Raw genomic sequence first — 14131 nt, forward strand, 5'->3', positions numbered from 1 at the left:
GAATTGAACCAAATATGTAGTTTGCTTTGGCAGTATGGACATTTTAACACCAGTCATTCTTCCAATCTATGAACACAGGGTGCACTGATCTTTTGACTCTGGTTAGATTTATTCCTGTTTTTTCGTTTGTTTTCTAGTCAATATAAATTGGATTGTTCTCTCCATTTCCCCTGAAAGTTCTTCATGATTCTTGGTGTGCAGAGTTCTCTATGCATTGAAGGATTGGATATTAATCCTGGTGTTTGTAATCAGCCTTTTTTGTGTCTTTCAAGAAATGGTCAATAGGCTGTCTATTTTCTTGGAGCCTAGAGTCACTTCTGACATTTCAGCTCTAGATGGCGCCCTAAGTCCAGGTTTGCCACAATTCCATTGTGAGTGTGCTGTCACTGCTTCAGCACTAGTGGGTTATCCAAGCCTAGGTTTGTCCCAAATCTGTAGTTGGTCTGCTGTTCAGCACGTATTTGTGGAGTGCTGAGAGAAGCTAGTCTGTCTCCACAAATCTCGTGGGACCAGGTAGATTCACACCTCCTTCACAGTCACTGGCCTCAGAGATCAGGTACAGTGAGATTCTGCCTGACTCTGGGCAGAGTCATCAGGGACCAGCCCCCGGATCCTAGATGGTTTTAGTCAGCTTTTTCACTGCTGTGACTAAAGGATCTTACCAGAACAATTTTAAAGGAGGAAAAGTTTATTTGAGGGCTCATGATTTCAGAGGTCTTAGTCCATAGAAGGCCAGCTCTATTCCTGGGACTTGAGATGAGGCATCATGGCAGAAGAGTGTGGCAGAAGGAAGTAGCTAACATGATGATCAGGAAGCAGAGAGAGATTCTACTCTCCCGATACAAAATATATACCACACAGCCACACCCACCAATGAACCACTTCCTCCAGTCACACCCCACCTGCCTCCAGTTACCAGCCTAGTATTGAGTTCCAAGGCAAAAGTCTGTGCTTATTACCCTATCTTACCCCAGTGAATGCAGTCATGCTCCGCTCCCTGAGGTTGGGGTAGTGTTGGAGGACACAGTCCCTTAAGCACTAAGGTTCACACTCAGCTGAGTTGTGCCTGGTCTCATGGCTACCAGGCTCTGCAGGTTTCAGGGATGCACTGAGGTCTACTCCACAGCTGGGGCAGTGGACACTGAACCACAGCATATTTTACTGGTGTTATGGAAGATCTAGAGGTGAGGTCCCATCTGCAAGCCCTGGCCTGTTATAGAACGCTTGACCTCTGCCTGGTGTTGGGTCTCGCCATGGTAGGGCTGGCACTGAGCTCCAAGGCAAAGCCCTCGCCAGCTCTCCTGTCCTGCTCTCCAGTAGGTGGAGACTTGCTTCCTTCCCTTTGCGCTCAAGGTGCCGGTGGTGAAGGCAGGTGGTGCAGGTGGTGAAGGCAGTCGTTGGGTTCCTGGCTAATGTAATTCCAGAAGCTTAGTCCATGGGTACTGCCAGCAGGGCAGGGTTGTAGGACTGTCTGCCCTGGGTTCCACTATGGCGGGCCTGGTACGCATTTCAAGTGTGAAGCTCAGACTTAATTCTTTCCCTCCCCAATAGGAAGCCTCACTCTCCATGCTGCTTGAGGTTGGGGGCATGGTAACACGGGCAGGCTTTGTTTTTCTTTTTTTCAATGTGTTTGTTCTTATTATACTAATCCAGGTGCGGTGGTCCCTCACCTGGCTCCTAGTTCTTGTGAAGGTAGTTTGGCACACGTGTGACTTTCAACTTGGTGTGCCTGGGGAGCTGATTGCTGTAGAACTGATTCAGGTAGCGTCTTGCGTCCACTCCTCACCTTTGATCATTCCCTGGGCCTTTTATCATCAAATTCTGTTGTCCACATGCCAACCAGATTGCCCTGTAAAAACAATTCATGGCAGGACTAGAAGAGCGGCAAAAATAGAGACCTTAAACTATCATATATGATACTTTATCATGCAGCTGTAAGATGTGAGCTCAGTAGACCAATGAGACAGAAGAGAGAACCCAGAAATAACCCATTGGTATGAGGTCATGTGATTTGTGATACAGCTTTGTCTTGAAAAAAGGAGATATTTTGTGAAAAAAAAATAGGTTTAAGAAAATTGGCAGTTTGTATGGATATAAAACATGTTGGTCATAGAGTTGAAATTATATCCAGAAATCAATTTTAGATATGTTGTAGCATTAAATAGGAAGGTGAAACAATAAAACTTTTAGAAGAAAACAGAATATCTCCATGACATTAAGGTAGATAATATCTTAAGGAGAACACACACACACACATGAATCATACAGAATAAATTCAATAAGTTAGACTATGGTAAAATTATAAACTTGTCATCATTAAAAGGCATCATTTAGAGGTGTATGCAACCCAGACACAGGAAGTAGATCAATGCAATACATGACTGATATATTATAACCATTATTATTGTATAGAATGTGATATATTATTACAAATCAAAGAAAAAGGCGCAAGCTGTAGTAGTAGGAAGCTGGCAAAGACGTGCACAGATACTTTGCAAAGAAGAATATCCACAGGGCCAAAATGTATGAAAAAGATGTTGCACAGAAGCAGCCAAATCAAAATGCTCGGATCTTAGTGAATAAAATGAGAAAGACAGACATCGTTCAGTGGGCATCTGAGCACGTAGCGGAATCCTGAATGTTGTTAGCAGTATGAATGATATGAATGCAATGGGATTTTTGGAAATGGGTGTTATCTGATTTATTGATCAGTCAAAATGCTTGAGATAATCAGGCTTAGGTGCAGGCTTAGGCTGGTCATGCGGGCAGCTAAGTCGCGGTTCACTGGCCCCACTGCTTTGGAGCCTCTGGTGAGAATACGCAAGGCAGAGAGCGCAGAGAGCACGGTGCTGCCAGAGGCTCACCTTACGGCAGCCAGGAAGTGAAGGAGAGAAAGAGGAGGCCCAGGGCCCTGGGGTCCCCTTGGAGAGCATGCTCCAGTGCGACTGGGAGACTTCCCACAGCCCGCCTCTTAGCGACGCCATCAGCTCTCCTTAGCGCGGCAGGCTGGGGCCCAGGCCTTCAAGGTTGAGCCTTGGGGATGTGTGCAGACAGAGCCTGTGCTGAAGCTGCCCAGCTCACCCCAAGCCTGCAGTGCCACGCCTCTCCCTCCAGGGGCTGTGTGTTCCCAGAGAGGTGAGAAAATGAGCTCAACAGAAGACACCTACTAGAAAGTCGCGCAGCATCTTTTCTTGAAACTTCAAACTGGAAGCAAACCAGTGACCATCTGTGACGGAGAACGTACTTGAGTTGTGGCATACTCTTCCCACTGAACAGCATGCAGTAGTAGAAATGGACATCCTGAAGTCAAACATACCAAACATGGACACGTCTCCTAGACCATTGTCGGGTGGAAGAAGCCAAATACACCTGCAAAGACAAAATTTTAGTCCACTTGAGAATGAAAAAGCCTCAAAAACACAGCAAACACAAGCACATGGATCTATGCAGTGGGAAGCCAGAGGGGGGTATCTTCCAGGACCAGTGGTGCTGACAATAAATCACATTTGCCATGAGAAAACTGATGGAGTAGTACGCTTATCATTTAGGAATTTTCAATTGTTTAATTAACAATTCAGTAACCAGGGACTTCCACTCCTGTCTAGATGGAACCACCGGGACCAGATTTATCTTACCACCTGACCCCAGGGGAGCACTAGGCCGGCTCTTGTTCTGGTATTAGTCAGCGGCTTCCTGGGGTCTCCCAGGGGAGGTTCTCAGGTGGAGGGAGGGCAGTGAGCAGACTCCACCAGGCGCCTGCCTGTCTTCACTCTGGTGGGTGGACAGACGGATAAACACACGAGTGAATGATACTCCACCTGCCAGGTGCTACCAGTCACGCCCTTGGCCTGTGATGCTTCTGGGGGAGAATGCTTGTGCTGAGGAACAGGGATGAGAAAGCTCTAGACTCAAGGGACCCATATGTGGAGAGTAGCAGAGCAAGGGCCCTGAGCAAGGGCCCTGCTGGCACATTTCTCTTATGTTAAGAAGGCCCCGTGGGCTGGGAGCTCAGGAAGGATTTCTACATACAGTCCTTGGGAGCATGTCTTCCTTTCCAGGAAATCACGGTCTCTGCTCTTGAGACTCTCAATTGATTGGACGAAGCCCACCCACATTGTGGAGTGTCATCGGCTTTACTCAGCTGTCCCTGACGTCACTGTTACTGATGTCGATGACACCTACAAAACCCCTCCATAGTAACATCTAGGCTGGTGTTTGACCACACAGTTGGGCACCACAGCCTAGCCATGTCGATATGGAAAACTCACCATCACATCCAAAAGAAGATACTGGAGAAGATCAGCTGTCCTAACGACCAGGTGAAAGGCTCGTGGTGCTGAGTGTGGTTGGACACCTCGGGCTGACTGAGCACAGAGGTGACACTGCCGCTGTCCCACTGGCTCTTCCCTTGGCTCTCCTGATCACTCGTCTGTCCTGCGAGGTCACCATGAAGGGACAGACTGAGTGCATGGATGGAGAAGGCCCCTTCTGGGCAAGTGGGGAAAGCATCTGGGGGGTCACCAGGCGAGGGCAGAGCCTCGGCTCTAGGCTGGACGCAGGGTTCCGTCCTGCCCTCCGCTGGCTCTGTGCAAGTCACAATCTGTTTCCTGCCATCATGGCAAATGGTGAAACCCGATTCTCAGGACTGCACTGAGGGTGAAGTGTGGAGTCTTTCACATCCTGGGACACAGTGGGGTGAGTCTGTTCTAGCTTCCCCCTCCCTGTGGGGCAGGAGGGAGAGCATGCATTGCCAGAGGCTCGCTGACGTCACCTCACCTTTCCTTGGGACCCTCTCCTTGGAGGCAGCCTCTGACCCTCACTGGGAGCTCTGAGGGGGTGCAAACGCCATGGCAGAGGCAGCTGAGACACTGCATCGTGCCTCTTCCACGACCTGGTGTCTGTGAGGTTCCACGCACTGCCTCTTGTCAGTCCTTGCACAGACTCAGTAGCAGGAGTGCACCGGTGCCGCTGTCTCCTTCTGCCTGAGCCCTCTGTGCTGGGTCCCCCACAATGCAGTCTGGGATTCTCTGCAGCTGGAAGAGAGAGGGTCTCACCTGCCCGTCATGCCTCCTCTGAAAGGCTTCAGCCTGGGGAAACCCCCACTCTGGAGGGTGAGGCATGTGCATCTCAGTGGACAGGGCCGGCCTGGTGGCCTCAGCTGATGTGGTCAGACTGAGTTTTCTTTGGTGGTATTTGTGCTTCGGTTGAGTGTCAGAGCATCCCAATTTTCTTCTTCTCCTCCTCCTCCTCCTCCTCCTCCTCCTTCTTCTTCTTCTTCAGCATGCCAGTTCTAATCAGGATCTGAAGGTTGTTCCCCATGTCCTTCAAAGAGGGTAAAGTGGAGCTGTAGTTGACGGTGTTGGGGATTTGTGCTGTCGTTCTTTTGACAACTTCCAGTGATCAGAAGCGACAGACTAATAAATGGATGTTTTATGTTTCATCACCTGTGCACTGTTTTTCATGCTGATAACAAACCTTTTGTTATTAAACTTCTGCAAATTAGCCTAGTAACACACCAGTCCCATGAAAACCATGGACTTGAGTGTCAGTCACAAAAATTACTAGTTAATTCCCTCGTAGAGAAACGGTGACGTTAGGAGCCTTCAGAGACCCGCGAGCAGCTATGCTGGTGGCACCTTCCCCTGTGTCTTTTTTCTCTGTTTCTGTTTTCAGGCTAATGGGGGCTCGAGCAGTAGGTGGGACAGTAGGTGTCTAGATCCAGGCCTGCTGCCTTCCTACCGGGGAGGCTCTGGGGGGCTCTGAACGCCACAAAGTCCCAAGCAGATGTTCCCTGTCAGGGAATGATGGAAGGGAAGACCAGAGATGAATTAGGGAAGGACTCACACTTCACAGCGCTCTGACTTCAATGTTCTGAGCAGAATCACTGCGGTCTGCAGCATTTCCAAATTAAACAAAACACCCCACCTTCTTCACACACACAAGACGGAACATTTCCCCAAACAGTTTCTGAGCAAGGTCTGCAAGATGTGAGAATGTCACTTTGTGGAAGAAGGAATGTATCTTACAGCCACTGCTACAAGCCCCCTCCTTCCCACCTGAATCCCAGATAGAGAGGGCTGACTGGACTATTCTCTGTTCTCTGGTGACCATATCCACTTTTGGTTGCTCATCAAACCAGATGATTACCACAGAGAGAAAGCTGGCAATGGGAAACAGGGAAGCTTTTATTTGTTTTTAGTATTTCCAGCTCTAGATACATAGACAAGAATTTCAAAGGAAAATACAGCATGCCTGTGGGCCTGGGATCTATCCAAACACAAGGAGCCTCCCGGAAGCAAAGCGTGAAGGTGATTTACCAGCAACACAGATTAAATTCCCAAGGTCAGTGATTTCATTTCTCATTATTGCATGGAATTACCACCTGGAGGATCCATAGACAATTTCAAAGACTCCCAATAGATAACTAACCCTAGTGACTTTGCTTACAGACCAGGAAAACATGAAATTTCCAAGCCCTCAGGACAAGCTCTCCCAGATATACTCAAGTGCCTCTTAACGTGATAGGTGCAAACGCAGGGGAACTGACTTCTGGTTCACCTCAGCTGAACTCAGTGGCGTCTTTATGTGTCACCTCCTGCTGCCTCATCCACCTGTGACCCCTCCAGGAAAAACAAGGGGCAGTCACGCTCTGGACCACCTTCATCTGAACAACTGTGGGGGATGGAAACTTGGATTCTTCATTGTCTTCTTCCTCCCCAAATCCTCACTCTCGCAGCCCTGGAAGCCACTGATGTCCTCAGATTACAGCTCCCTCAGGAGGATCACAGACAGCCAGGTACTCAGTGCACACATCAGGGGAGAAGGTTCCCAGAACCAGAAGATGTTTTGCTACCGTTGCTTCAGATGGGTGGCTGTGTGGTGGGTTTAAAGTATACACGATGGAGAGTGGTGTTCCCACACCCCCTGTGCAGGACACCATGCTGAACAGCATGGCCATGATGACCATGAGGATTCTGCAACACCCCAGCAGCCCGAGCCCATTGACATAGACATGCAAAGGCTGAGACGTGGCAGACAAAGGACACACTGTTGAGTCGCTGGCTCCAGGGATGGCCAGATCTGGGCTTGAGTTCCATGCTGCTTGTTAAATGATCTTGCATGAATTACCACAGTTTATTCCTCTCTAAAAAATGAAATAGGCTGACATTCAGTGTTGTCCAAAAACTAAGCATGACAATGTATGTGAAATGATGCTCGGTCAGTAACGAACTGGGAATAAGCCACTGACTTCATCCGATAGCAGCAGTAGCTCTGGGGAGGGGCAGTTGTGGGCATTACTGCAGAATTAAACATTGCCACAGTTCTACAAGCTTCCTGGACTCAATATTAGCTAAGATATTTAACTAGAAGGAATGCCAGTTCTTCAAAAGCCAACCTCCAGCTAATGAGAATCTGAAGCTACTTTGAGCCCAAGATAAATAGGGAACAGATCTGAGAAGTTTGGAATCCCACCATAGCAAGCCCCCCTCCCCCACGGTCTTCCTGTGATAAAGCTGAAGATAGTTCCCAGATGTAAAAATCTCCTTTAAATACAAAACATTAAAACTGGAGGAAATTTTTGAGATGAGTGAGTTCAATAGACCACTTCTCATGAAGGAGTGCTGAGTGGACTCAGGGCTTAGCCAAAGGGAAACATGATTAATGACCTCCAGTTATAGAAAGGCTGTGCTGTCAGAGACAGAGAGGGGCATGCGGCCGGAGGGAGTGTGGGGACAGTCCCAGATGTCATGCAGGTAAGTGTCGGAGACTCACCAGGACAGCTGATAGAAGGGAAGTGTGCAGTGCAGTTGATGGACTTATGACTCATGCACATACAGACTTGCCACCACAAGCCCAGTATTCTGAAGAATTAATATGCAGCCATAAAGACCACAGAAAGGCAACAGAAGTAAAGCGAGGCTCCTTTTCATCCATGGCTCTTTTCTAAGAATGCTCCTATTAGGCAATTTCCGCTCTAAACTGTGCTGTTTCAAATGCAGTGATCTCGGGCTGGGGAGATAGCTCAGCTGGTAGAGTGCTTGCCTTGCAAGCTTAAGGCCCTGAGTTCGATCCCCAGTACCACAAAAACAAAAACCAAAAACAACAAAAAAAAAAACAAATCAAATGCAGTGATCTCATGTCCTGTACTTTCCTGCATGTGGAGTCTACCACCCTGCTAGCTGCCACATCAGCCTGTAGAGTCCTCACCTTGTCGTGAAGGTCAAATGTGATATCATGTGCCAAGCATCTGGCAATTACACAATTAGCATTACCTTGAAAATCATCATTTGGAAACCTTAGTTTTCTCAAGTATTTTGAAAATTGTTCACACAGTGAAGGACTCAGACAAACTAGAAATTTTGGAGGCTGTGACCAGGTGGAAGGGAACGTCAGAGGGTGCCCAATGGGCAGTGGGCTGCAGAGAGTGCCCACAGGCTCTTAACACCTGTCTTGGGGCTTCACACCGCAGGCATTTGCAGGAGCTCACAGGTGACAGGAGAATCACATTTCTCTTATTGTGTGGATGTGAGCTGGAATACCACTGTTTGCATACACGTACTCAGCTCTGACTTTTCTCAGGACAGTGCCCCAGGAGTGACCATCGTGGTTACATTCCCAGCACCCATGGCCCCATGGATGGAGTTTATCACGCCATTATGTCGACCCTGTGCTCACTTCCGTCCGTTTCATCTCTCTTTATAATCTACCTGCTGGCCATGGGACCTCGGCATCTCCCGGCTCAGCAGCGCTGCTGCGAGCTCCTGCTGCAGATCAGCCCGCACCTCTGTCTTCTCTTATTCTGAAAATGTCAGCGGCACCCAGAGTCTGAGCCATCTCTGCTTCCTTTCGAGGCTGACAGTCGAGTAGTGTTTTCTTCATGCTCACGTATGAGTCCTCTCCTTGTGAAGCAGCACATCGCGGCTGACCATCTGCATGCGCTGACCCACTACATTTACAAAATGGCGACACCCCTGCTCCATTATTTATTAGCAAGAATGCTAGTACTTATTTATTTACATAATCTATTTTTTACCTGACAAATCATAATGGTGAATATTTATGAGGTGCAAAGTAATGTTATGCTGTATGTCTACCATATGGGATGACTGAATCAATCATAATATATCCATCACTCTGATATTTACCAATTGTTATGGTAAGGACGTTTAGAATTTATTCTCTTAGCAATGTTGAAAATTACACAGTGAATTCTTATTAATTATAGGCATCAAGTTGTCAAATAGATCACAAAATATTTATGCCTCCTGGTCATATGAAAGTTTAACCCTTTGACCAACATCTCCCCACTCCCCAGCCCTCCAGACTCTGGTGACCACTAATATATTCTCTGCCTTTGTGCATTTCATTGGCTTAGATTCCACTTTTAGATCCTTCTCTCTCATCTCTGAAATAGCTACTCAGTGATTCCATTCACACAGACAAGCCAGGCTAAATGCTTCATTATTTTTCTTTAGTTTATCTAGAATTTAAGATAATAAATTGGTTTCTGTCATCCTCTGAAGATGATCCATGCTTTGTGGTCTTTTCCCAATAGATTTTTTTTTTGGAAGAATCATTTGTGCACAGTAAAAGTCATGCTTTTTAGGTGGATGGTTTTATGAGTTCTGTCAAATATAGAGTTGTGTAAACACAAAACATTTTCATATAACTGATGGACTCACACATCTCTTCTGGTGTTTTATTGCCATCATATATGTTCTTTTCTGAAGTGTCTGTTCAGATCTTCTATTCATGTAAAAATATTGGTTGATTTTATTAAGTGTAACTTTTGAGAGTGTTTCGTGTGTTCTGGATGCTGATGCCTTAAAACATGTAATGGAATTCTTCCATTTTCTCTTTGTCAAACTTGTAGGATGAAAGGTGTCAATATTGTTCAATACTGAAATACAATTCTTTAAATGATTTGAAAGAATAAATTCTTTAAAACAAAGTTTGAAGTAATTTTGCCTTAAATTTTATTCTGGAAAAAAATGAGTGCTGCTACATATGCACACTGAGTGGAGCAGAGAAAGCACTCGAGAAAAATGAGGCAGTTGTGTCAAAACTCCCATGGAGGAGGAATCGGCAGGCCACGTTTAAATGCACGTTTCTGATATGCCTTTTAAAATTAAAATGCCTTTTAAAATCAGGCTCACTGAGATATACCTTACATAGCACAGCATGCACCCATTTCAAGTGTACAATTAAATGGCTGCTACTACATTTAGATATCTATTTTATAGCACCTTCATCACCTCTGTTAGCCCCTGGATGGCTCTAATAAATGACCACAAACTCCATGGCTTCAAACAGCTCACTTCCTCACACTGCTGTAGGCCAGGAGTTCAAATCCTTGGTTTCACTGGACCCTAGTTGAGGAGTGAGCTGGGAGGCCCTCTCCCTGGATGGGGTTTAGGATCACAGCCACCTGTTTCTTCAGCTCCTGCCATTTATCCCCACTCCTTGGCCTGGGGCAGCTCTCTCTAGTCTTCAGGTCTAGGGATCTCTGTGCTGTCTTGGCCTTCTCCTTCAGGTTGGATCAAATGTGCCTCAGTCTTCCTCTTATTAGAGATATGAGACCTTCGGATCCTGCCCAGATAACCCAAGATAACCTCCCATCTCAGGATCCTCAACTTAGTCACATCTTTTGCTATAGAAGGTAAAATTCATAGGCTCTGGTGATTAAGAGGCAGATATATCTTGGGCTGGGAAACACTTTTCAATCTCCACATCACCTTACAAAAAGACCTGGTACCTATTCACAGTCAACCTCAATTTCATAGCCCAGCCCTAAGCAATCACAAGCTATTTCTGTCTCTGTGCAAACATTTAGTATTTATTGACCTTCATGTAGAACAAGTACTGGATCTGATACAAAGAGATGTACCATCTTTATATTTCTGTTTGTGGATTTTCATCCATTTAAATTAATTTGTTTGAAATAAGCAACATTGCCAGATTGTGAAGCTACTAATAAAATACAAAACTATAAATAAAAATATAAAATAAGATGTGTTTAACCTTAAGTTTTCATAATGAATAGAATTTTATCATATCACATCAAATATTACTATAGGACAATATAGAAGTTTCCCAGTTATTTTCAATATCTCAAGATATTGAGATATTGAGGTAAAATATAGGTCAATAATTTAGGGTAGAAATACCAATTTTTCCTTAGACTATGGGACAATGTTATTTTCTTCTATATGCTTACATGTGATTCTTTGCATTTTCTTTTACTTTTTCACCTAAAATGTCAAGCAATATAAAAGGAATGCCAATCAACAACAATTTAGTGTCTTGCATTATGCAGGAAAATGCATAATTTTCCTGAATTTTGGCTACAACAACACCAAAGATCAAAACATTTTCAGAAGGGCTCAAGGAAAACACATGTATTTTATCCAGTATTTTTTCTTTATCCAATAGAATACACCACGTGTAAGTGCTGTTCTTTTGTGAATGTAGTAAGTTGTCAATGGTACGATGATCTAACATAATACCCTTTAATACTTATTTATGTCGCTGTTGTGCTACTTATGTTGATGTCCCAAGAGCTTTGCTATCTAGGAAAATAAGAGGGCAGGACTCAGATGTAATTGTTCACCTTTCATAATTATTTATCCTTCCATAATTCACCCCGGAAAAGCAGAGCCACTTCAAATGTTTATGGAATCTCATGATTCCATTCAGGAAGGCCTAGTGCCTAGGCGTGTGGGTGCTGCCTCCATCACGCAGGCCTGAGGTTGCACCCCGGCACCTGCCTGAAGTGCTCACTTTAGAGAGCGGTCTTCCATCTGCACCTGCCCTGCTCCAGGTGCGGCGAGGCAGCTGGGTTAGTTCCCAGCGCTCCTGGAGCGGAGTGCCACATGAGTAGTATCGAAGCAGCTGGAATGCCACTCTCGCAGCCATGGGTTGGCGGCTTCGGGCAACGCGTCCCTGTGGGCGAGACCTCCCTGCCTTCTCCGAGCATTTTCATCTGCCTGCATCGTTGCTGTTCACTGATCTCCTGTTACTTTCTCTCAGTTCCCTCGGCATCTCCTGGTGTGTGTGCCCCACAGTTTCCCTATTTGCAAGGACATGGGGCATGTTGGATCAGGGGCCACTACTTATCTTAACCAATGACATCTGAAGTGACCCCTGTTCCAAACGTCACACTCTGAAGTACTGGCACTGAGACCTCAATGTAAATTTCAGGGGAATGCAAAATAATTCATGCCACATGGTCATCAGCTGTGCAGTACATCCTGAGAAGGTGACTTGTGACTGTCAAACACAGCAGGGACGGCTGCCCGGGGAACTGACCACTCCTGGCAGTGTGTGTCAATGCCATGGCAAAACACACCCCTCTTACCTCAGTTTCACCTTTGCAGGAAAAAGTCCTGGGATCACCTCAGGTTCCTCCTCCGAGGAATTCCCATGGTTTCCGTGGCTTCCTATGCCACCCAGGCCTCCTTGGTGAGACACAGCACGCCAGGTGCCTGAGCTTCTGCAGACTTCCCAACTTCCCGGAAGCCTGGCCGGGCCTGCCTGACTATGCAGAAATTCTACTGGCATTTTGAATTGCATTTCACAGTTACATGCTTGGAAGCCCCACGTACGAAAGGTTGCTTTGTGGGAATTAAATCAGAAGTCCACAGTGAATGGCTAATTATGTGAAAATGTACTCTCTGATCATCAGGCAGTTTTATGAACTTTAAAACATACTCTGTCTAAAATTGTGTGATAATGCTGTCTGCAACATAAGCCCTTTAGGGCCAAGCTTAGTTTGGGATGGAGAAATTATGGGGAAATATATGATCTATAAAATATTTTTGCTCCAAGTTGAAGGACTGCCTCACACAGTGCTGCAAAACTTGATAAAGGTGCTCAAACCTCACACACACAAACACACACACACACACACACACACACACACACACGCACGACACAGACACGAGACTGGAGACAGTTTGGGCGGCTCTCCAGAGCAGCGTCTGTTTAGGTAATAGCTCAATGAAAGAAGAAATATGTAATAAAACTGATTAACCTTAACCAATAATGGCTCTTTGGGGAAACAGTACATGCATCTTGTAACATTTCTTTTTTCTACTGTTCAACTCCTGTGATTTTCAAGCTTGGTAAATTAAAATCTATTTTGTAGGTGACTGGATAACGAAAGTGATGTGAATCTGGGTTGAATTCCAGGGATTATTAAGGGCAAAGGAGGCAACTGAGATATTACAGTGTCTGTCTACTTAAGATCCCTCTGGTGTGTAGGTCACTGTTCACCCTGCAAATACCCTCTCTGCCTTTTCATTCACTCATTTACTTAAAACACTCCATATTTTCAGAGCAAGAGACAAAAATATCCAGCTTTGGAAACCCCAGGCAAAAGCAGGGAGGGACATATGTATTCGTTTAATATTCAAACAACTTTCAGCAGTAAAAGTGATATCACTTCCCTAGTTTAAGTCAGCTCCTCGCCATCTCTTGGCTAGTTGACCTAACTAGAAGTTGGCTCAAAAAAGGATTTATTTTTCCCTTGATGTTTAAATACGTCCAGAAGAACATTGGGTAACAGCAAATTATTTCAAGTAGTTCAAGCCAAGATTTATTTACTTTAATAGCCCAAAACATAAGGTACACATATTTGTAGATCTTTAAGTAAATGGTAGTATGTGTGATGTCATGATATTGAAGAGTATCTACTCTGCATTCCTAAAATTGGTATGGTTCGCTGGGGACTTCAAAACCTTTTTTAACACTTTTTGTAAGGTTTAACTCTTCCAAAATTCCAGAACAATAAAGTCATTCTTTGTAGGCTAATGGACAGTCTGAATGATAATAATAAAAGACAAAATATATTATTAGCTCAATATAAAAGTATAATAAAGTTAGGAAGGGTTTTTTCCTTTTTTAGTGAATACATTTTGTCCTGAGAAAACTGTAGCATATTTAAAGGAGTAGCCTATAATGTCTTAAAGATTAAGAAAAATCTAAAGCATTGGACTTATAATTATGTCTAGGAAACATAGTTCATGGTGCATATCAAGGCCAGGATTATTTTAAATTAAATATCAAAGTGGATTTGAATTTTTATTGTTTGGTTGTTTATTTCTTAAGTTCTGTTGACTGATATCACCAT

This window comes from Sciurus carolinensis, chromosome 6 (genome assembly GCF_902686445.1).
Source record: "Sciurus carolinensis chromosome 6, mSciCar1.2, whole genome shotgun sequence".
Classification (NCBI taxonomy): Eukaryota; Metazoa; Chordata; class Mammalia; order Rodentia; family Sciuridae; genus Sciurus; species Sciurus carolinensis.